At 42.4% G+C, this 24,033-nt stretch overlaps 1 protein-coding gene across 3 annotated transcripts in view; it reads left to right on the top strand.

The window, feature by feature from the left end:
- The window catches only part of LOC118393531 (kinase suppressor of Ras 2-like), a 149,090-nt gene that overhangs the window by 81,248 nt on the left and 43,809 nt on the right, over positions 1-24,033 (top strand). The gene's annotated exons all lie outside the window — the stretch shown is intronic.

The following is a 24,033-nucleotide window of genomic DNA, read 5'->3' as shown; positions in this document are numbered from 1 at the left end:
TGCAACACTCATTACCGATTTCCAAACTGCCTCTGGAAGCAACGTCAGCACAATAACTGTTCGTCGGGAGCTTCATGGAATGGGTTTCCATGACCGAGCAGCCGCACACAAGCCTAAGATCACCATGCACAATGCCAAACGTCGGCTACAGTGGTGTAAAGCTCGCCGCCATTGGACTCTGGAGCAGTGGAAATGCGTTTTCTGGTGTGATCAATCACGCTTCAACAATCTGGGTTTGGCGGATTCCAGGAAAACGCTACCTGCCTGAAAGCATAGGGTCAACTGTAAAGTTTGGTGGAGGAGGAATAATGGTCTGGGCCTGTTTTTCATGATTCGGACTAGGCCCCTTAGTTCCAGCGAAGGGAAATCTTAACGGTAGCTATCGGCTACCGATAGCGCTACCACACAGTCATCCAGAACAGCTGGTGCTCTTGTGCATGCTTCAGCGTTGCTTGCCTCGATGTAAGCATAAAAGGCATTTAGCTCGTCTGGTAGGCTCGCGTCACTGGGCAGCTCGCATCTGGGTTTCCCTTTATAGTTTGTAATAGTTTTCAAGCCCTACCACATCCGACGAGCATCAGAGCCGGTGTAGTATGATTCAATCTTAATCCTGTATTGATGCTGCTTGTTTGATGGTTTGTCTGAGGGAATAGCAGAATTTCTTATGAGCGTCTGGATTAGTGTCCCGCTCCTTGAAAGCAGCAGCTCTAGCCTTTAGTTCGATATGGATGTTGCCTGTAATCCATGGCTTCTGGTTGGGATATGTACAGTTGAAGTGGGAAGATTACATACACCCTAGCTAAATACATTTAAACTCAGTTTTTCACAATTCCTGACATTTAATCCATTTGCGACCAAGCTTTAACTTCCTGACTGATGTCTTGAGATGTTGCTTCAATATTTCCACATAATTTTCCTACCTCATGATGCCATCTATTTTGTGAAGTGCACCACCCCTCCTGCAGCAAAGCACACCCACAAAATGATGCTGCCGTCCCCATGCTTGATGATTGGGATGGGGTTCTTCGGCTTGCAAGCCTCCCCCCTTTTCCTCCAAACATAATGATGGTCTTATATTTTTGTTTCATCAGACCAGAGGACATTTCTCCAAAAAGTGCAATCTTTGTCCCCATGTGCAGTTACAAACCGTAGTCTGGCTTTTTTATGACTGTTTTGGAGCAGTGGCTTCTTCCTTGCTGAGTGGCCTTTCAGGTTATGTCGATATAGGACTTGTTTTATTGTGGATATAGACACTTTTGTACCTGTTTCCTCCAGCATCTTCACAAGGTCCTTTGCTATTCTGGGATTGATTTGCACTTTTCACACCAAAGTATGTTCATCTCTAGGAGACAGAACATGTCTCATGGTCTCATGGTGTGTATACTTGCATACTATTGTTTGTACAGATGAACATGGTACCTTCAGGTGTTTGGAAATTGCTCCCAAGGATGAACCAGACTTGTGGAGGTCTACAATTTTTTTCTGAGGTCATGGCTGATTTCTTTTGATTTTCCCATGATGTCAAGCAAAGAGGCACTGAGTTTGAAGGTAGGCCTTGAAATACATCCACAGGTACACCTCCAATTTACTCAAATGATGTCAATTAGCCTATCAGAAGCTTCTAAAGCCATGACATCATTTTCTGGAATTTTCCAAGCTGATTAAAGGCACAGTCAACTTACTGTATGTAAACTTCTGACCCACTGGAATTGTGATACAGTGAATTATAAGTTAAATAATCTGTCTGTAAACAATTGTTGGAAAAAGTACTTGTGTCATGCACAAAGTAGATATCCTAACCGACTTGCCAAAACTATAGTTTGTTAACAAGAATTTTGTGGAGTGGTTGAAAATTGTTTTAATGACTCCAACCTAAGTGTATGTAAACTTCCGACTCCAGCTGTACGTACGGTACCTGTGGGGACGACGTCGTCAATGAACTTATTGATGAAGCCGATGACTGAGGTGGTATACTCCTCAATGCCATTGGATGAATCCGCATCATCTGACCACATCTGTATTGAGCGAGTCACTGGTACTTCCTGCTTTAGTTTGTAAGCAGGAATCAGGAAGAGGATGGTCAGATTTACCAAATGGAGGGCGGGGGAGAGCTTTGTATGTATCTCTGTGTGTGGAGTAAATGTGCACGTGCACGCACATGCAGTTACAAGCCTGCTAGAGTTAGCTGCAGCAATATCCACTCTCGTAGTACGGATGAAGCCTGAGCTGTAATGAGAAGCTAACTGAAGCTGGTTAGCTTTTGAAAACCCAGAGCAGATCTAGCTTCAATCGTAGTATACCCCTCAGGACAGACTGGGAGAATCAGGATGGCATTCCCATTGGAGAGCTGCAATTCCTATGACATGTGAAGGCCCACTGAGTTTCGGGTTGTGTTGGTTCATTGTCGTGAACACCTGCCATATGCGCATGTCATCATATGTGGTTACATCCTCCACATACACTGTCACGCCTGCTCCCACTCCCCCTCCCTGGCACTCGAAGGCACCAGGCAGCCCAGCATCACGCACTCCTATCACCATCATTACGCACACCTGCCTTCCCCCGTCACACGCATCAACAATTGTTGGACTCACCTGGACTATATCACCCGTGTCATTACCTCCCCTATATCTGTCTGTTCCCATGCTCTGATCCCTGCTTCACAAATAATTGTCGTATGTCATTGTGTTACCCATGTGCTGATGCTGTTCCTGCCTTGCTCCATGTCTGTTCCTTATTAAATGTTTACTCCCCGTACCTGCTTCTCTACTCCAGCGTCGGTTCTCACATACACCATAATGTCACCAAGTTGACATATACGGCAACTCCAGGGCAGACAGCCAGGATGGTGGACATGATTGTCTGGAAGAAGCAATGTGCCAGCTCAACCTGAACAGCATAAGAGTACACCGGAACATCCCAATGTGCATCACAAATTCAGTGAGCCAGCAGAAGATCATGTTGGATTCAGGTAGCCAGATTGGACTAGCCATGAGTCAAAGCTCACATCTAAATGATAAGGTGACTGAAGAACCCAATCCTGGTGGTACAAGTTATACCACAGTGGGGGCGAGTTGTAGAGCTAGGGAGAGGGTGTTGGATTCTCTTTCATTTCGTTGGAGCCTCTGAGATGCCTCATTGATCTTCAAAGAGGCTTGTGACTTGGAGTACAAGGTGGTGCCATGCCAAGCAGTCTGCCACCTTTTCTATTTCCAGGCAATGGTGTGAGTGTAATTATGGCAGGCATATTAAATTTCAAACCTAGTTGAATTGCACACAAAAAAAACATGTTTATATACAGGTGATTAAACCACCATTTCATGGTATTGTGGCAGCCATATTTGATTTGAATTTAAATCCAGGGGAGCCCCCTATCATAATTGCATGAGTAGGGGGTGAAGAAATAAAAATCCACAGAGGAATGTTTGACTGATAAAAATACAGTTTTCAGTGTCTGAGCCCACTTGTTTTCCTTAGAGCCAATTAGATTACAACAGCCACAACGTCAAAAAACATGTTTAACAATCTATTTTTGTCAGACAGGACTATACAGCACTGAATGAGAGCAAATTTGGCTTGGAAAGTTGTCTAGCCTACTGCAAAGTTGTCAGGAAGCAGGTGCAGTTAGTGAGTTTAATAATACTGAAAGTAGACCGATACAAAACAAGCAAACCGTCTGACAAGGAAACATAACCAATACTACCTGAAGACTTTTGTTAGGGAGTGCTAGATAAAGGGTGAGTAATCAGGATATGGATGGAGTCCAGGTGTGGCTCATAATGGGCCGCAGGTGTGCTTAATGAGGGGTTGCCAGGACCGGTGGTTAGTAGATTGGCTCCGTCGAGCTCCTGGAGAGGGGGAGTGGGAATAGATGTGACACCTACATTCATCATAAATATTCATAGTTGATATTTCCACCTATTGGATCTCTCTGTTTACAGGTCTATATTTCCATGATGCATTAAGATATTCTAATGCTGTTTGTGTGTGGTGTAGGGGCATGCAACTGACTGCTTGTATTCCAAATGGTAGCAATATCAGAGATTGCATTTCTGGGTTACATGAGTTCATGCAGCTGATTCCATCTCTAGTCAGGTATTAGTTTAGGGTGTGTGTCACAATATCGATCAATTTAACCACTTTTGCAGTGAAATATTGTTACACAACCATCCATTTCATAAATGTGAGCCAAAACAGAGTTAAAAAAAAACATGGTTGTTTAATTATACCTCTGGTAGGGGTATCTCAAAAACGAAAGTTATTTTTGAAGATTGGCCACTAGCCTAGACTCGTGCATAGGGAGGGAGAGCGAAGAAGAGAGAGCGCAAGAAGGACAGGGGAGTGAGAAGAAGAGAGAGTCAGACGTACAGGCAGACAGAGATAGACCGAACAGAAAGATAGACACAGATAGCTAGAAATAGAGAGAGTGAAAGAACGAGAGAGAGAGAGAGAGAGAGAGCAAGAATAATGATGGTTATCCTCCCTGCTGCATGATTGAGTATGACAAGCTCCTTGTGAAGTCATGTTCAATTCTACACCAGTTGCTAAAAAGTTAAGTGCTCTTGGTAGTCTAATATCTCCCTCAGTCTTTGTAATTGGCTGTTATTTAAAAGTCACAAATAAGTATATATATTTTTGTCAGTATAAGTGGTTCTAGCCTCTAGATATTCAGGACTATAAACTAAGTGTATTTAACTCCAATCTTTAAGGACCACTGATGTTTATGTATTTACTTGCTGTCAGTGACTATCTAGACGACTTCAAACCTGGCAAAGCAGATGTGTCCATTCTCTGTTCAGTGAGACTAATTGACTAAGCAAATACCAGGGATACAATAGAACACTTAAATATGCAGTCCGGGATCTTAAGCACAACAAATTTGTAAAATATTGTACGGATTGGATTCCTAACTACACACTATATACGTATATATATATATATATATATAGTACCAGTCAAAAGTTTGGACACACCTACTCATTCCAGGGTTGTTCTTTTTATTTATTATATTTTACTACATTGTAGAATAATAGTGAAGACATCAAAACTATGAAATACATATGGAATCATGTATTTCAGCTTTTATTTCTTTCAACACATTCCCAGTGGGTCAGAAGTTTACATACACTCAATTAGTATTTGGTAGCATTGCCTTTAAATTGTTTAACTTGGGTCAAACATTTCGGGTAGCTTTCCACAAACATCCCACAATAAGTTGGGTGAATGTTGGCCCATTCCTCCTGATGGTGTAACTGAGTCAGGTTTGTAAGCCTCCTTGCTCGCACACGCTTTTTCAGTTCTGCCCACATATTTTCTATAGGATTGAGGTCAGGGCTTTGTGATGGCCACTCCAATACCTTGACTTTGTTGTCCTTAAGCCATTTTGCTCTCTTTGAGTCTACCACTGAACACATTTTACGTACTGCATTAATAGCTAGCTCTAGCTTATACTTTTAGTACTAAACTCAGCATAAAAAGAAACGTTATCTCACTGTCAACTGCGTTTGTTTTCAGCAAACTTAACATGTAAATATTTGTATGAACATAACAAGATTCAACAACTGAGACATAAACTGAACAAGTTCCACAGACATGTGACTAACGGAAATGGAATAATGTGTCCCTGAACAAAGTGGGGGTCAAAATCAAAAGTAACAGTATCGTACTGCAGTGCGTCTCCTCCTCATGGACTGCACCAGATTTGCCAGTTCTTGCTGTGAGATATTACCCCTCTCTTCCACCAAGGCACCTGCAAGTTCCCAGACATTTGTGGGGGGAATGGCCCTAGCCCTCACCCTCAGATCCAACAGGTCCCAGACATGCTCAATGGGATTGAGATCCGGGCTCTTTGCTGGTCATGACAGAGCACTGACATTCCTGTCTTGCAGGAAATCATGCACAGAACGAGCAGTATGGCTGGTGGCATTGTCTTGCTGGAGGGTCATGTCAGGATGAGCCTGCAGGAAGAGTACCACATGAGGGAGGAGGATGTCTTCCCTGTAACGCACAGCATTGAGATAGCTTGCAATGACAACAAGCTCAGTCTGATGGTGCTGTGCACACCGCCCCAGACCATGACGGACCCTCCACCTCCAAATCGATCCCACTCCAGAGCACAGGCCTCGGTGTAACGCTCATTCCTTCGATGATAAACGTGAATCCGACTACCGGTGAGACAAAACCGCGACTCGTCAGTGAAGAGCACTTTTTGCCAGTCCTGTCTGGTCTAGCGACGGTGGGTTTGTGCCCACAGGCGACGTTGTTGCCGGTGATGTCTGGTGAGGACCTGCTTTACAACAGGCCTACAAGCCCTCAGTCCAGCCTCTCTCAGCCTATTGCAGACAGTCTGAGTACTGATGGAGGGATTGTGCGTTCCTGGTGTAATTCGGGCAGTTGTTGTTGCCACCCTGTACCTGTCCCGCAGGTGTGATGTTCGGATGTATCGATCCTGTGCAGGTGTTACATGTGGTCTGCCACTGTGAGGACGATCAACTGTCCGTCCTCTCACCCTGTAGTGCTGTCTTAGGCGTCTCACAGTACGGACATTGCAATTTATTGCCCTGGCCACATCTGCAGTCCTCATGCCTCCTTGCAGCATGCCTAAGGCATGTTCACGCAGATGAGCAGGGACCCTGGGCATCTTTCTTTTGATGTTTTTCAGAGTCAGTAGAAAGGCCTTTTAGTGTCCTAAGTTTTCATAACTGTGACCTTAATTGCCTACCATCTGTAAGCTGTTAGTGTCTTAACGTCTGATCCACAGGTGCATGTTCATTCATTGTTTATGGTTCATTGAACAAGCATGGGAAACAATGTTTAAACCCTTTACAATGAAGACCTGTGAAGTTATTTGGATTTTTATGAATTATCTTTGAAAGACAGGGTTCTGAAAAAGGGACGTTTCTTTTTTTGCTGAGTTTATATTCATTCTCTGATCCTTTGATTGGCATGTCAGTTCATGCTGCATGAGCTCTGATAGGTTGGAGGATCTCCTCAAGACGTTGTCATAATTACTGTGTAAGTCTATGGAAGGTGGTGAGAACCATGAGCCTGATCAATGTACCCAGTTGGAGGACGGTAACTAGTTGTCCTCCGGCTACCCCATGGTGCTACCCTACAGAGTGCTGTTGAGGTTACTGTAGACCATCATCGCAAAACAGTGTGTTTTAATCAATTATTGAGTGATTTTGTACAGTTTTGTATAGTTTTATCTAAAAAGGATTATCATTTTATGAAATTCACTGAGGAGGATGGTCCTCCTCTACCTCCTCCGAAGAGCCTCCACTGGTAAAACCGAAGAATTTCTACACACACTTTTAGAAACCGTCTCAGGGAAACTCATCTGCATGCTTGTCGTCCTCAACAGTTACTTTACTTGACTGCAGTTTGGCGAGGTAACCGATTTCAATGTGCAAATGCTCACCTTCAATGGCCACTGGCATGCTGGAAAAGTGTGTTCTTCGTGGATGCATCCCAGTTTCAACAGTACCGGGCATATGGCAGACTGCATGTATGGCGTTGTGTGGGTGAGCGGTTTGCTGATGGCAACGTTGTGAACAGAGTGTCCCATTGTGGCGGTGTGGTTATGGGAAAGCATAACCTATGGACAACGAACACAATTGTGTTTTATTGATGGTAATTTTAATGCACAGAGATACCGTGACGAGATCCTGAGGCCCATTGTCGTGCCATTCATCCGCCACCATCACCTCATGTTTCAGCATGATAATGCACAGCCTCATGTCACAAGGATCTGTACACAATTCCAGGAAGCTGAAAATATCAAAGTTCCTTCATGGCCTGCATACTCATGTCACTCATTGAGCATGTTTGGGATGCTGTGGATCGACGTGTACGACTGTCACGTCTGCTCCTGCTCCTCTCCTCCGGCGTACGACGTCGCCAGAGTACTAACCCCCGGTCCATTGATTCATCATTACGCACACCTGGCACTCATCATTATGCGCACCTGTTAATCATTATGATTCACACCTGGACTCCATTACCTTCATCATCTCCTTCCCTTTATATGTCATTCTCCCATGTTCATTCACCAGTTGGTATTGTTTTTGTGGATCTGCCTTCTGCCTTATGTTAGTGTCGTGTTCTTGGTTTTGTTGTTTTATTAAAACATTGCACCTGCTTTCGACTCACCGCCCCATCATTACAACGACAGTGTGTTGTGTTTCTGGATATTGGCCAGTTCCTGCCAATATCCAGGAACTTCAAAAGGATTGGGACAATATTCCACAGGCCCACAATCATCAGCCTAATAAACTCTATGTGAAGGAGATGTTTTTTAATTGTATTTCTTTATTTCACCTTTATTTAACTAGGTAAGCTAGTTGAGAACAAGTTCTCATTTACAACTGCGACCTGGCCAAGATAAAGCAAAGCAGTGCGACACAAACAACAACACAGAGTTACACATGGAATAAACAAGCATACAGTCAATAACACAATAGAAAAAGAAAGAAAGTCTATATACAGTGTGTGCAAATGGCGTGAGGAGGGAAGGCAATAAATAGGCCATAGTAGCGAAGTAATTACAATTGAGCAAATTAACACTGGAGTGATAGATGAGCAGATGATGATGTGCAAGTAGAAATACTGGTGTGCAAAAGAGCAGAAAAGTAAACAAAAACAATATGGGGATGGGGTAGGTAGATTGGGTGGGCTATTTACAGATGGGCTATGTACAGCTGCAGCGATCGGTTAGCTGCTCAGATAGCTGATGTTTAAAGTTAGTGAGGGAAATATAAGTGTCGCGCTGCATGAGGCAAATAGTGGTGACCAACAGATGCATATCTGTATTCTCAGTCATGTTAAATCCGTAGATTAAGGCCTAATGAATTTATTTCAATTGACTGATTTGAAATTATAGCATGTGGCATTTACATTTTTGTTCAGTGAACATGGCAGCTAAAATCTGAATTGCAAATACATCAGGAAGTTTTATAAAAGTAAATAATCAATAAATACGATACAGTGTCAAGAAAGTTCCGAAGTCATGGTTATGGTCAGGGTTGTTGCGCAGCTTGCATATTGGATGGTCAGCCAAGGAAATGTCAATGGTCTTGAGGAGGGAGCAGCTCAGTCACAGCCAGGGAGTCAGAGACAGACAGGTCCGTAGCTTCAGCAGCACACCATGCTTTCCCTAACATCCTATCTGTGCCCTGGGCTTTGTAGATAGCTTACTACTATTCCTCCAGATGTACCATTTGTGCACTTGGGTGATGCCACTGCTGGCGCACAGGCTCATACATTTGGTCATATTAATAATTCATTATTTTATCATTTTTTGTTTTTGCTTTTTCAAACTCTATGAGATTCTTTGAAAAGCGCTATAGATGTTGAATAAATTATTATTATTAGTTGTAAGGGGCAAAGTCCACCCACTCCAGAACAACCAACAGGGCCCTTAAGCACTGCAATATAGTGGAATTTCCCTGGTACAGGCAGGGAGAAACTTCGGGTATGGCTTATCATCTTACTGTTGTCCTGACAAAGACATTAGAGATTAAGACAAATGCCAGTCTAAAGCAGTTAGCCTATTCCTAGTAAAGGAATGATTTAATGACTTAATTGTGTTGTGGCGGCATCCCTAATACTTTTATCTGCCTGCCGAGCATCCCCTGGGGTCCAAGTAAGTGTCATAGCAGCAAAGAGCAGGCCTGGTGTTTGTCGTCAATCTGGTAATGGGTCTGCTTGGGGTCCGGAAAGGAAAAAAAATATACCCACACACTGTTGAATGCTCCCAGAGTTTTATTGAGCAACGGAGTGCAGGATTCTATCTTTCTTTCAATACTTTTATCTTTCTTTCAATTTTTTTGTGCCCTGCATCTGCAATTTAATGGAGATGCGTACACTCCTTGTAAAGTATCCGCTCAGCATGTCTCATCTGCACGGCTCAAGATGCTTTGGAACAACAAGAACCAACTAACTTCCTCTGATATCTGTATCAAAGACGAAGGACCCCGTGAAGATAGCTGGCCGAGCCGAAGGCGGTCAACTGGTGCCTGCTCAGAATGAGTCAGAACGGAGACTGAATTGTTGTTGCCCTTGTCTATGTTAGTTTGCGATAGTAAAAGGAGTCATGGTTCTTTGTGTGACTTGTTTGGTTCTTTGTGTGACTTGTTTTTTTTTTGTGTGACTTGTGAGTTTTCTTTTCGACGGTGGCATTGTCATCTGTATGTGAATGTTTCCCAATGGATTGCCGTTCAAAAGACTTACTCGCAGCATCCATTATGTCTCTTCATGAAGCTGAAAGGTTTGTTAGTTAGCCTGACTGATGTGGCATGTGTGTATATGTCCAGTTGGAGGGCCGCCCCTAGCCTGCGGACAAAACACAAGCCACCTGCTGGGCCTAGAGAGCCTGTTGTTAGGTTAACAGACACCACCAGGCTCATTTTACTATCACTTATAATGAAGAAGTCTGCTCCCCACATAGCAATATCAATTCTAGAACAGACATTTCTATTCAATGTTGTGGTCGGCTGAGGTATCTCTACAAGAAAAAAGTTATATAAACATTATTATCAGCACTAATGGCCACTAGAACATACATGACTGCTTACCAAACTATGCAAGTTACACTAAGTACAAGTGTTGTATTAATGGGGACCAGGTTAAGTAGAACTTTTGTTGGGACCCAAGCACAGTGTACCTAACCTTCTCCAGAGGCAGAGATGACATCACCCACTTAACCCACTGCATGAAGGACGGCGGCTTTGCAGACTTCCAGTGAAAGAGGACAGGGCGGCGAGCTAGCAGCTTCCGCATTTGCCTGATGCGTGGGAGCATTCTGGTCGAGGGGAAGTATCCCAAAAATGCCAGTGACCGGGTTCAGGCTAGCAGTTGTATTACACATATGTGAGAATGCCTAAAACGGGGTCCCAAAATGGGGTCCCAGAGGCCCCTCAAAGATTGGCATGACCAAAACATGTGTCCCACAGTTGCTGGACTCTGGTGGCATCTAAAACACTTGTGGTCAACCTTTGGAAAAAATATACTCAATCTGTCATTTGAGTAATGGAGACGGTGCAAAACCTTAAGGTGAATAAGCTCCCGCCTTATGGAAAAGGATGATGTGTGGATACGCTCAATACTTTGTTGCCATATGTCATCAGGTAGCTCGCCACCTATGTCTTGCTCCCATGCAGATTTTGTATTCGCAAAGGAAGGCGGATTAATGTTCTGTATTATGTCGTATATTCTGGTGATTGTGCCCTTCAGATAAGGTTTAAGATCTAAGCACCTCCCGACTGGAAACTTAGTAGGCTTGAGTGGAAATGAAGGGAAATGTTTTTTGGCAAAGCAGCGAGCTTCCAGGTATCTATAAAAGTGGTTATTGGGAATGAGACTAATGTGTTATCAACAAATAGCTCACAAAAAAAACACCGGACCGTTCCTATGCCAGAATCTGTGACACTGAGAAGAGATGATTAGATGTTAACGGAGAGAAGCAGCCTGCTTGTTTAAGGCTAAAGTGATTTTGGAATTGGGACGAGATTTTAAGGGAGTTCTTAACAATGGGGTTCAAAACATGGGTGCCGAGTTTCATGGGCATTGAGGAGCACAGGAGCGAGATCTGAGAAGATGGAAGGCTTGACTGTAACTCCATGATGGCCCAAGTTGGGCCATCCTTGTTTTCAAATGTAGAAACCCAATAAACACATGTAGATATATTTGCTGATATATTTGCTGTGGATTTGACTTATTCCAAATGAAGTTGGAAATGTAGCTGACCAGTTGCTTGAACATCGACTTTGGCAAAAAAAAAGGGAATCATTTGGAATAAGTACAAAAACCTAGGTAGTACAGTCATCTTAACAGAATTAATGTGACCTGCTAATGAAATGGGAAGAGATGACCATCCTGTGAAATCCTGCGTAGTGTGTTCCAGAAGTGTTTTGAAGTTATGTTTAAACAGAACTTCAAACGATCGTGTGACCTCTACCCCCAAATAAGTAAAGACCTGATGCTCCACCTTAAATGGGACATTGGCACACCCAATTCCTTCTGCTAATTGATTAATGGGGAGGAGCACACTTTTTATTAGGTTTAACTTCTAACCAGAGAATGTCCCAAAACATTGTAGCTTGTCCAAGAGATAGGGTATAGACTCCACAGGGTGAGAGATGTGTAAAATAAGATTGTCTGCATATAAAATACTGTGAATGTTATGTTGCCCCTTAATATTCCCTTAATCATTTCCTCCGCCCACAGGGCGATAGCAAGAGGCTCAATAGCCATATCAAATAGGAAAGGGGACAAACAGCAACCCTGCCTGGCCCCCCCTGTGGAGAGAGAAGTAGCTGGACGCAACATTGTCGGTGCGAACAGAAGCCACTGGGGACGAGTACAAAATCTTAATCCAGGAAAGGAATGACAGGCCAAACCCAAATCTCTCTAGTAGTGTAAATAGATATTGTCACTCAACCTGGTCGAAAGCCTTTTCAGCATAAAGAGAGATGACAACCTCTGGCTGTAGAGTTGAGTGGGCAGAATAAAGAACATGAAATAGCTGCCGCATATTATGGAAAGATTGCCTACCTGAGATGCATCCTGTTTGGTCAGAGTTAATTATATTAGGCATCACTCTCTCTAGACGGCGCGAGAGGACCTTTAATGAGAATTTTATAATCGCAGCACAAAAGGCTTATAGGGCGGTATGAGCCACAGTCTAGGGGATTCTTTTTTTTTTTTAAGCAAAACCGAAATAGTCGCCTGGGTAAGTATCTGTGGGAGTTTCTTACTAGAAAGGATTTCATTGTACATTGAGCTGAGGATAGGGGATAATTTAGAGGAGAATGTTTTATAAAATTCAATAGGGAAGCCATCAGGCTCATGGGTTTTACTGCTGTGCGTGGAGTGAATTGCCAGAGTAGCTTCATCATCACTTATTGAGGCATCCATGTTGGTTTGTTCATCTGAATTGAGACAGGGGATGTCCAGATTGTCTAGAAATACATGCATACGAGATGTGTCAGGAAGAGCCTCTGATGAGTAAAGAGCAGAGTAGAATTGCTTAAACTGATTGTTGATTTCTTTGGGATTGGTAGAAGTTAAATCAGCTGGAACACAGATTTCAGGTATGGTGCTGCTAGCAGCGGTTCGTCGAAGCTGGTGAGATAACAACTTGCCAGCTTTCGCTCAGTGTTCATAGAATTTTTGCCTCAACTTAAACAGAAGCTGCTCCGTTTGTTTGGTGGGGAAAATGTTGTCAAATTCCGATTGGTGTAACAGTCTCTCTTTGTAGAGTTCAGGAGTTGGAGAAGAGGCATATCTGTTGTCCACATCTAGAATGAGTTGAGGTAGGCATGCGGTGCGCTGTTTGTTGTCATACGCTGTGCTGTGTATTAAATGATTTGGCCTCTTAGATATTATTTTAATGACTCCCACACAGTAGAGTGAGACACGTCAGGGGTGCAGTCGATCTGTAAAAAGACATAAATGTGAGTTGATATGTATTTTTTAAAGGCACTACAGGATAGTAGTAGTGGGTCAAGTCACCACGTTTGTTGTGACACAGTACTGTCCAGAAAGCGGACATCTAGCTGGACAGGGCTATGGTCTGAGATAACGATGCTATGATATTGGCTATTAGTTACAAAAGGAAGAATTCTATTGTCCAGCAGGAAAAAGTCAATCCTAGAGTATGTGCTGTGGACTGGAGAAAAAATGGAGTACTGTTTAGCAGTGGGATTGCTCCTCCTCCATGGATCAGACAAATTATAGGATTCTAGAAATGAGTTGACTACTGCGCATGATTTTGAAATGACATTTTGGGGCTTCGGTCTGGATCTGTATGGACTTGGATGCAATACACAATGGAAATCTCCGCCTGATATCAAATGATGAGAGTTAAGGTCAGGAAGTGTTGTGATGAGGTCAGAGAAAAATTGAGTGTCATCCCAATTAGGACCATAGAGGTAAGCCAGAATAACCTGTGTGCTAAACAATTTCCCCATCACTATAATATATCTTCCATTAGTATCTGAAATGACTATGGCGGAGACAAGCGGGGTGCCTTTTCTGATAAGGATGGCTGCCCCTCTTGGCCTTCACACCAAGGTTAGAGTGAAATATCTGGTCGACCCATCCTCTCGCTAGTTTATCATGGTCACTGGACCAGAGATGGGTCTCTTGGAGAAAAACAATGTCCGGACGTAAAGGACTTAAGATGAGCGTACATTCGGCTACGCTTGATCACCTGGTTCATTCCTTTTAAGTTCCACCTGATAAAGCATGTGGAGCCTAGAGTATGTGAATTAGGCATAGTCATAGTCAATCAGAAATGGCCAGTGTACTGAAAGGTCAGAGTAATAAAATATAAAGAATTTTAAAAAATTAAAAAAACAGCTAAAAACAACGGAAAACCTTGGACCCCTATGCTGGCCTTCCCCCTGTTGGAAGGCTGCATCTGCCTCTCCTAGACTAGAGCAAAATGCTACCATGTAAAACTGAACATCAGTAGAGCTCTATCCAGGGTGAACATAATCAAGTTTACACCTAGGGAAGGGATTTTGGAGGGAACCACCACAGTTATCTAAGGTATCTTATGCAATATGCATATTTGAAGGATAGTAAAACAATATATAAAAAAGGAGGAATGGGTATATGTCCCCCAAGACCAACCCCATCCACTTAGGATGACTTATATATATATATATATTTTCTATACATACACACATATACTTTAAAATCATTTAATTAAATAAGTAAATAGGAAAACAAACCCAGTAAAATTCAACATTTGTATAAATGTAACCCTCTGTTGAACATCCTAACAAGCCAGAATATCGAAAATTGACAAAAGCTTGGCATTTAATACCCGTCCTGCAGTGTTCGCTCGTGTAATGAATTTCCTCCTCTTCTTCCGAAGAGGAGAGGCGAAACGGATCAGAGGACCAATACACGGCGTGGTAATTGTCCATGGTTCTTTTTAATACGTTAAGGTACACATGAACAACTGACTACAAAAAAAACAAGAAATGTGAAAACTCAAAACAGTCCTATCTGGTGCAAAGACAGAGACAGGAACAATCACCCACAAACACACAGTGAAACCCAGGCTACCTAAGTATGATTCTCAATCAGAGACAACCAATGACACCTGCCTCTGATTGAGAACCATACTAGGCCGAAACATAGAAATTCCCAAAACCTAGAAAAACAAACATAGACTGCCCACCCAACTCACACCCTGACCATACTAACTAAATACAAAACACAGGAAATAAAGGTCAGAACGTGGCAGTTCGGCTATACAACCTTCAAACCCGTGCCATCCACCACCAAGCACCAGGGCAGACCAATATGAGAGCAAAATTGCAAGATTACGTTATAATGCTGTAATTCCATCAAATAGTTGTTTTATGCAACAGAATAAGGGGTTATTAGACCGCTCATCTGTGTGTGTTCTACTGAGGATGGGCCGCTGGAAAATTTTACGATGTCTTTGGGTGATACCGCATTCCAGAGCATGAGTTAATGGGGCGGCAGGCAGCCTAGTGGTTAGTGTGTTGGGCCAGTATTCAAAAGGTTGCTAGATCAAATCCCCAAACTGACAAGTAAAAAAAATCTGTTCTATCCCTGAACAAGGCATTTAACCCAATGTTCCTAGGTCATTGTTGTAAATAAGAATTTGTTCTTAACTGACTTGCCTGGTTAAATAAAAAAAATAATGTTTCTGTTATATAAGATACCAGGGAGAGATGACTTCAGGGCCAAAAATTGGAGTCTACACAATGAGAACTGATTTTACAGCAGATACTGTCTGCTGTGAATTCTACGTATCTTTCATACAAATCTTAACCTTGTGACCCATTCCATTTATCTGTTGTTTGTCATGTAGACTGAAGGAGGATGGACTTTGCTATAAAATGCTGTGGCTCAAACCAGCTCGTTGAGTTCTCAGTGATCACCTCCAGGGGTGATTACTGCAGTAATTAAATAATAAAGTTTGATTTGTTTTGAAGAAATCTAAATGTCTCTCCTTTTGATTACAATAATTCCACCACACCAACCAGTCACATAGTAAAGAATAATACACATGATCCTTTGGGAGTATAAACTTGTATGTAACATGTCTAAAGAAGGCCAGTTGAATTGCTTCTTTAATCAGGACAACAGTTTTCACCTGTGCTAACATAATTGCAACAGGATTTTCTAATGATCAATTAGCCTTTTAAAATGATCAACTTGGATTAGCTAACACACCGTGCCATTGGAACACAGGAGTGATGGTTGCTGATAATGTAGATATTCCATCAAAAGCATCTGTTTCCACTACAATAGTCATTTGCAACATTAACAATGTCTACACTGTATTTCTGATCAATTTAACGTTATTTTAATGGACAAAAAATGTGCTTTTCTTTCAAAAACATGGACATTTCTAAACTTTTGAACGGTAGTGAACATACCATCATTGTTCATAACGTTAAGTTACTGGATGAATAATTGTCATTTGTTTTGGCAGCATGGTGGAGGCACATCTCTAATCAAGATATGAATTCCCTATTTGGTCTACTTGACTAGTTGATTAGTAATTTGGGTTTGGATTCCAGATGAAATGTTACAAAATGAACACGGTGGGGGAGGTGTTGGTCAAGAATGAATAGTAAATTGTTCGCTCTGGATCGGCGCACGAGAAAATGTGTCTTCACATGTTGCTGCTCACCAGCTCCTCCTAGGCATTCTATTTCGATGGCTGGCTTCTCCCCTGTCTACAATTCAGCTTGCCACAGAAAACACTTGTCTCACTGCTTCTCTCCATTCTGAATTGTCCAAATGAGAGACTGGTCTGTGCCATCCGGTTCAGGCATAGTATGTCCTACTTGCAGTCCCTCTCTCGTTGCCATGTTTCATTGGTTAGAACAAAACACTTACGGGAAAAAGTGGTGGTGTGGATATTTGTTTCACATCCATGATAATAGTTTCTAATGACCATCATCATGGTGTGTAACAACGGAAAAGCAAGATGGCACTTGGGGATAGGTGAGGAGAGGGAGGGGTGTTCTCTTCATCAAAGATGACAGCAGATCAAAGATGACAGCAGAATGATATTCTGTTGAAAAGGTTGAACCCACGCGTTGTGTTTTGTCATGGAAACAGCGTTGGCAACAAGGCTCTTTGTCTCGAGTCAACAGAGTTTATTTCACACCGCAAAAATGACAGTTACATTTCACCACTCTTTGTGTTTCATATATACGTATATACAGTACCGGTCAAAAAAATGTAGAACACCTACTCATTCAAGGGGTTTTTCTTTATTTGTACTATTTTCTACATTGTAGAATAATAGTGAAGACATCAAAACTATGAAATAACACATATGGAATCATGTAGTAACCAAAAAAAGTGTTAAACAAATGAACAAATGATCAAGTAGCCACCCTATGCCTTGATGACAGCCTTGCACACTCTTGGCATTCTCTCAACCAGCTTATATATAGTCATATATATACACCTGAAGGCATCATGCTGTATGAAGTATACGTCCATGCCTTGTCTTTTGCCACCTTTTACCGTGCCACCTTTTACCGTGCCACCTTTTACCATGCCACCTTCACCGTGCCACCTTTTACCATGCCACCTTTACCGTGCCACCTTTTACCATGCCACCGTTTACCATGCCTGTCATTAAAAAGGCACTAGATATGTATTTTTGGCAGAAATGGTTTAATATCATGAATGTCCATGTCTCTACTCTCTCCCTTCCTGTGCTGTTGTTGTTTGGTTGTTTGTCATGTCATTAGAGGATAGAGGACAGCGAGTGGAGGGGGAAAGGGGGATGAAGGGATAGAGGGATGAGTGGAGGGGGATGGAGAATATGTCTCCATCCTTATTAAACAGAAACGGATGGAGGAGGACACTGTAGTCTGGCGCCTTTGGGTTACTCAGACCTCCGGTTCTGTGTGTCTGTGTGTCTGTGTCAAATCAAATGTTATTGGTCGCATACATATATTTAGCAGTGTGTGTGCTTGCGCACATGCTGAGGTGCACTCACAAAGGTCAATCAGGTCAGGCTAATATACTGTACCATCGTACAGAGGTTTCAGGACTTGACCCTCTGTGTGAGAAACAACTGGCAGGTCACACAGACGTCAACATCATCTGATGGTTGTTCTTGTGTTATGAGGCTGTTAGTGTAAACAGACAGAACAATAAGCAGATATATCAGTTCCCGTTCTCTATTACATTATCAGGCTGAGTGTAATTGAGTGATGTATTGGACTGTGAACCACAGACACAGATTCACAAGCCCCAGGGATGGGGTAGCGGGGGCAAGTAGTTGTTTTTGGAGCGTTGGATTTTGTTTGCTCAGGAATGTGAGTGGTGATTTTAGACCTAAAGGTCAGGTCATAGGTAATGTACACTACCGTTCAAAAGTTTGGGGTCACTTAGAAATGGCCTTGTTGAAAGACAGATAGCTGTGGAATGTGTTGGACGAGAGGAGAGCAACGTGTGAAACAGGGGAGACAGATGAACATCTGTGGATTAGATGAAGGAGGGGTTGAGGTCAGGTGAGGACAGATTTTCTTAAAGGAGCACTAAAGGTTTGGTATCCTGTTACTCTCTTTATTAGCTTCCTGTATAGCCATAAACTGTAAGGATTGGAGAGAGGGAGTGTCTTAAGTAGGATGAATAAAACTATGATGGAGGGAAAAACATTTTTTTTTTGCCAAGGCAGGAAACTGAGCGCAGCCCAATCCAGAAATCTGTCAGTGGCATCTGATTAAATTCACAGAACTGCTTGTTGCAATTTCGATGAGGCTCTCTTCTTCAGCTATCAGTATGTGGACTGGAGGCAGGGCATGAAAGGGATAACGAGTCCAGTTGTTTGTGTCATCCTTTTCGGGAAAGTACCTGCGTACTCAGGCGCTTCACCATATCACATTTGACATCGTCCGTAAACTTGAGTTAATGTGCACACAAAAAATCTTACAATGATGGAAAGACCTGTGTGTTGTCCTTGTTAATGCAGACAGAGAAGAGCTCAAACCTCTTAATTATAGTCTCAATTTTGTCCCGCACATTGAATATAATATAATAATAATAATATATGCCATTTAGCAGACGCTTTTATCCAAAGCGACTTACAGTCATGTGTGCATACATTCTATGTATGGGTGGTCCCGGGGATTGAACCCACTACCCTGGCATTACAAGCGCCATGCTCTACCAACTGAGCTACAGAAGGACCACATAATATAGTTGCGGAGAGTCCCTGTAATCATAGATTCAGACCATTCAGACGAGAAAAAACATCACCCAGATAGGCCAGTCATGTGAGAAATTCGGTCAGACAAGTGAAAATGATCGTCAGTAAAGGAAACTTTAAACTTGTCTCTCAATTATTTTTAAACGTGTCAATACTTTGCCCCAACGCACTTCTGTGTGTTGTAAAAGCGTTACATGGTCGCTGCCCATATCATTGCATAGTGCAGAAAATACACAAGAGTTCAGGGGCCTTGCTTTAACAAAGTTAACAATTTTCACTGTACTGTCCAAAATATATTTCAAGCTGTCAGGCATTCCCTTGGCAGCAAGAGCCTCTTGGTGGATGCTGCAGTGTACCCAAGTGGCGTCGGGAGCAACTGCTTGCACGCGTATTACCACTCCACTATGTCTCCCTGTCATGGCTGGCTTTTGCGCCATCAGTACAGATACCTACACATCTTCACCACCAAAGTCCATTTGATGTCACAAAGCTGTCCAGTACTTTAAAAATATCCTCTCCTGTTGTCCTGTTTCCAGTGGTTTTCAGAAGAGGATGTCTTCCTTAATTGACCCCCCATAAACGTAACAGACATATACCAGGAGCTGTGCCAGGCCCGCCACGTCTGTTGACTCCTCCAGCTGTAACAGACATATACCAGGAGCTGTGCCAGGCCCGCCACGTCTGTTGACTCCTCCAGCTGTAACAGACATATACCAGGAGCTGTGCCAGGCCCGCCACGTCTGTTTACTCATCCAGCTGTAATGCATAGAATTCACAGGCTTGTATGTGAAGCAGTAATTGTTTCAAACATCTCCTGCCATGTCACTGATGCGTCGTGAAACAATGTTTGCGTCGTGAAACTCGGTAGTTCACCATATAAGATGCTTCTAGCCCCTTATTATTAATGGTATCTGTTGCTTTTATACATGTCGTGCTACTCGAAAGTCGTCTTATTTCTCGCAAAAAATAACTCCCGTGGCTTATTTTTCAAATTGGCATGTTTTGTTTTTAAATGTCTGCGCAAGAGTGAAGGTTTCATCGAGTTGTGAGCTAGTACTTTTGCACATCTAACACACTGGCTGAGGAAAGGCACTACTCCCAATATAATTAAACCCAAATCAATGTTGTTCTCATCATATTTGCGCCTCTGAGATGGTTCATGTCCTTGTCTGTTGTTCGGTGCTTTCCCGAGTAAGGGCGCAGTAGCTCTTCGACTGCATCAGATTCACAACTGTCAGTGTCCATACTAGCTGGGCTAACAGCAAATGTAGAATTACTGATGATAAATGGACTTAATTAAGGTATCACTTGTCACTTTAAATAACGCCACTTTAATAATGTGTACATATCCTACACTACTCATCTCATATGTATATACTGTATTCTATTCTATACCATCTACTGCACCTTGCCTATGCCGCACGGCCATCGCTCATCCATATGTTTATATGTACATATGTCTTATTCATCCCTATACATTTGTGTGTATAAGGTAGTTGTTGTGAATTTGTTAGATTACTTGTTAGATATTACTGTATTGTCGGAACGAGAAGCACAAGTATTTCGCTACACTCACATTAACATCTGCTAACCATGTGTATGTGAACAATAACATTTGATTTGATTTTTCCTGCAAACGGAATGGACAGTAGCTACGTTTGGCTACATACGGACTGTTAGTGGAATTCCCACGAGAGAGTAACGGTTAATGTGATTGGATGTTAACTATTTGACAAGGTTACCTGTATTTGACATTGTGTTGTTATTTTGCTAAACACTAGATGGTTTCATTTGATTTTTGGCAATGAAACGAGGCTACTCAGGCGAGAAAAAAACCTCACCCAAATGTATACTGTTAGAAAATATAAATGGACTGTTTGAAAATGGAAGAATTATTATTATTATTATTTTAAAATCTGAATCACATTTTTATTTGGCGTACCCCCAAAGGCATTGCGTGTACCCCTAGGGGTACTGTTTTAGACAATTGAGACATGGATTGTGTGTGTGCCATTCAGAGAGTGAATGGGCAAGACAAAATATTGAAGTGCCTTTGAACAGGGTATAGTAGTAGGTTCCAGGTGCACCAGTTTGTGTCAAGAACTCCAACGCTGCTGGGTTTTTCAAGCTCAACAGATTCCCGTGTGTATCAAGAATGATGGTCCACCACCCAAAGGACATCCTGCCAACTTGACACAACTGTGGGAAGCATTGGAGTCAACATGGGCCAGCATCCCTGTGGAACGCGTTTGACACCTTGTAGAGTCCATTCCCTGACAAATTGAGGCTGTAACTCAATGTTAGGAAGTTGTTCCTAATATTTTGTACACTGTGTATAAAACATTGAACACAGTGATACAGTAGTTCCAAAGAAAGTAGTTCCAAAAAAGTAGTTCCAAAGAACAGTTTTTCTGGACAGGGGATAGATCATACTGTACATTTAAGCATTATTCAGTATGTAGGGATAATTATCTTACCATTATCTTACCAGTACTCTATATACTTTCCACTTTGACTCGGTCTATGAAGCTATTTTATAAATATCTCTCTCTCTCTCATTGTTGAAGCATTCCCATCCAGAACACAATGTGATTCCTCTTCAAGGCCATGTGATTGAGTGGAGGAGCACTGAAGGCCACCTGTGCTTTCATATTAAGATTAGCTTTACTGTATGGATGGTGCTCCAATGCATTTAGGAGAAGAATGGGGAGGGCTCTCTCCTTCGCTATTGCTGAATCTTTCTCCAAGTCATCTTTTTCTTTCTTTCTTTCTTTCTTTCTTTCTTTCTTTCTTTCTTTCTTTCTTTCTCTCTTTACTATTAAGTGGCGGTTGGTGCCATTTAAGATGAGGGAGGATGATAATTTTTTCATGAGCATGGTCTTATTTCTATTACAGCATATTGGATGACTGACATTCATATTCCATTCACCCAGCTCAATGTAACATCAATAGGTTTAGGCTATTACATGATACTCAAATTTTCCCTGTACACATCATGAGGTTGCTACAACCTAGCCTGTGAATGAAAGTTTACAACGTAGGTGCACAGGTTGAGAGCATTTTGAGTAATCAAGGTGGCAGACAGTGACACATTCAATACCACCTTGCAGACTCTTGCCTTCATCTTGCTGATCTAGGGTGTAATCATTAGTCCAACAGTTTCAAATGTCAGTGGAAGGAATCGGTGGAATGAATGCAAACACAGTTCACTTTCATAGCAACCACATAAAAACAGCCTCATCACTTTGCTCATTGTATAGATAATTCCTTCTACCAACTACAGTATCTACGCACTCTCCTCCTCTCACCTCTTCCCTTCGCTTGTGGACTTCAGTGCACAACACATCAGCTGTCTTTGACCAAGCCAAACATTCATATCATGACCACTAACCTGAATTTGTCAAATTTGATTTGATTTGATACACATTGTTGTCAAGTCAGAGTCAACATAAATACTCACACGGAAACCCGCTATAATCATGTAGTACATTGTACAGTCAGAAAGTGGTTTAGCAGTTACACCGGCGGGCAAGAACCATGATCCTCCCTGGTTTTGTATAGAAGTCAATGTACCCAGAGGAGGACAGAAGCTAGCTGTCCTCCGGCTACAACATAGTGCTATCCTACATAGTGCTGCTGAAGCTACTGTAGACGTTCATTGCACAACAGTGTTTTAATCAATTATTTGGTGACGTGAATATATTTAGTATAGTTTTATCTGAAAAGGAAGGTTTTTAATGTTTCACAATTTAAAAAAATGAAATTCACTGAGGAGCATGGTCCTCCCCTTCCTCCTCTGCGGAGCCTCCACTGACACACACACACACACACACACACACACACACACACACACACACACACAAACACACACACACACACACACACACACACACACACACACACACACACACACACACACACACACACACACACACACACACACACACACACACACACACACACACACACACACAGAGAAATACAATACACAAATACTCTATCCACACTCCTCACTATAGCTGTACTGCATGTGGGTGGACTGGGGCTGAGTAGTGGCACACAGTGCATTGAGAGGTGCATAATGTATTAGATGCTACTGCTACCGTTGCTGCTATTAATGTGTTCACTAATGGACCTACCAAAGGTTCTATGTTGGAAATACCTTTTGAAGTAAGAGGGTCCCTCTGTGCATACCCTCACAATGGAACATCTGCAAACACACAAAAGCTTTTTGGACGATATCATTAACATGCCACCTATTATTGTCTATATAGACACGTGTGTCTATATAGCGGGGGTAGGTCAGGTTACTTTGGGATTTTGGTAATAAGGCCCTTTATCGACTTCCCCAGAGTCAGATGAACTCATGGATACCATTTTTATGTATCCGCGTGCAGTTTGAAGGAGGTTGCTAACTAGCGTGAGCGCAATTTAAATCAAAATCAAATCAAATGTATTTATATAGCCCTTCGTACATCAGCTGATATCTCAAAGTGCTGTACAGAAACCCAGCCTAAAACCCCAAACAGCAAGCAATGCAGGTGTAGAAGCACGGTGGCTAGGAAAAAGTCCCTAGAAGGGCCAAAACCTAGGAAGAAACCTAGAGAGGAACCAGGCTATGTGGGGTGGCCAGTCCTCTTCAATTGCTAACAAGCGTTAGTGCAATGACTGGAAGTCTATCGGTATCTGCCAGCATGCCAGTAGATACTGCACCCACAGACTTCCAGTCTTTGTGCTAACGCTAGTTAGCATTGGCTTATGAAACTACCCCTAACATCCTTGAAAATGGACACAGAGACATACAA

Source organism: Oncorhynchus keta, chromosome 14, assembly GCF_023373465.1.
Source record: "Oncorhynchus keta strain PuntledgeMale-10-30-2019 chromosome 14, Oket_V2, whole genome shotgun sequence".
In the NCBI taxonomy this organism is placed as follows: domain Eukaryota; kingdom Metazoa; phylum Chordata; class Actinopteri; order Salmoniformes; family Salmonidae; genus Oncorhynchus; species Oncorhynchus keta.
Note: the sequence above shows the minus strand (reverse complement) of the source record. Positions and strands in the feature narration are given on the sequence as shown.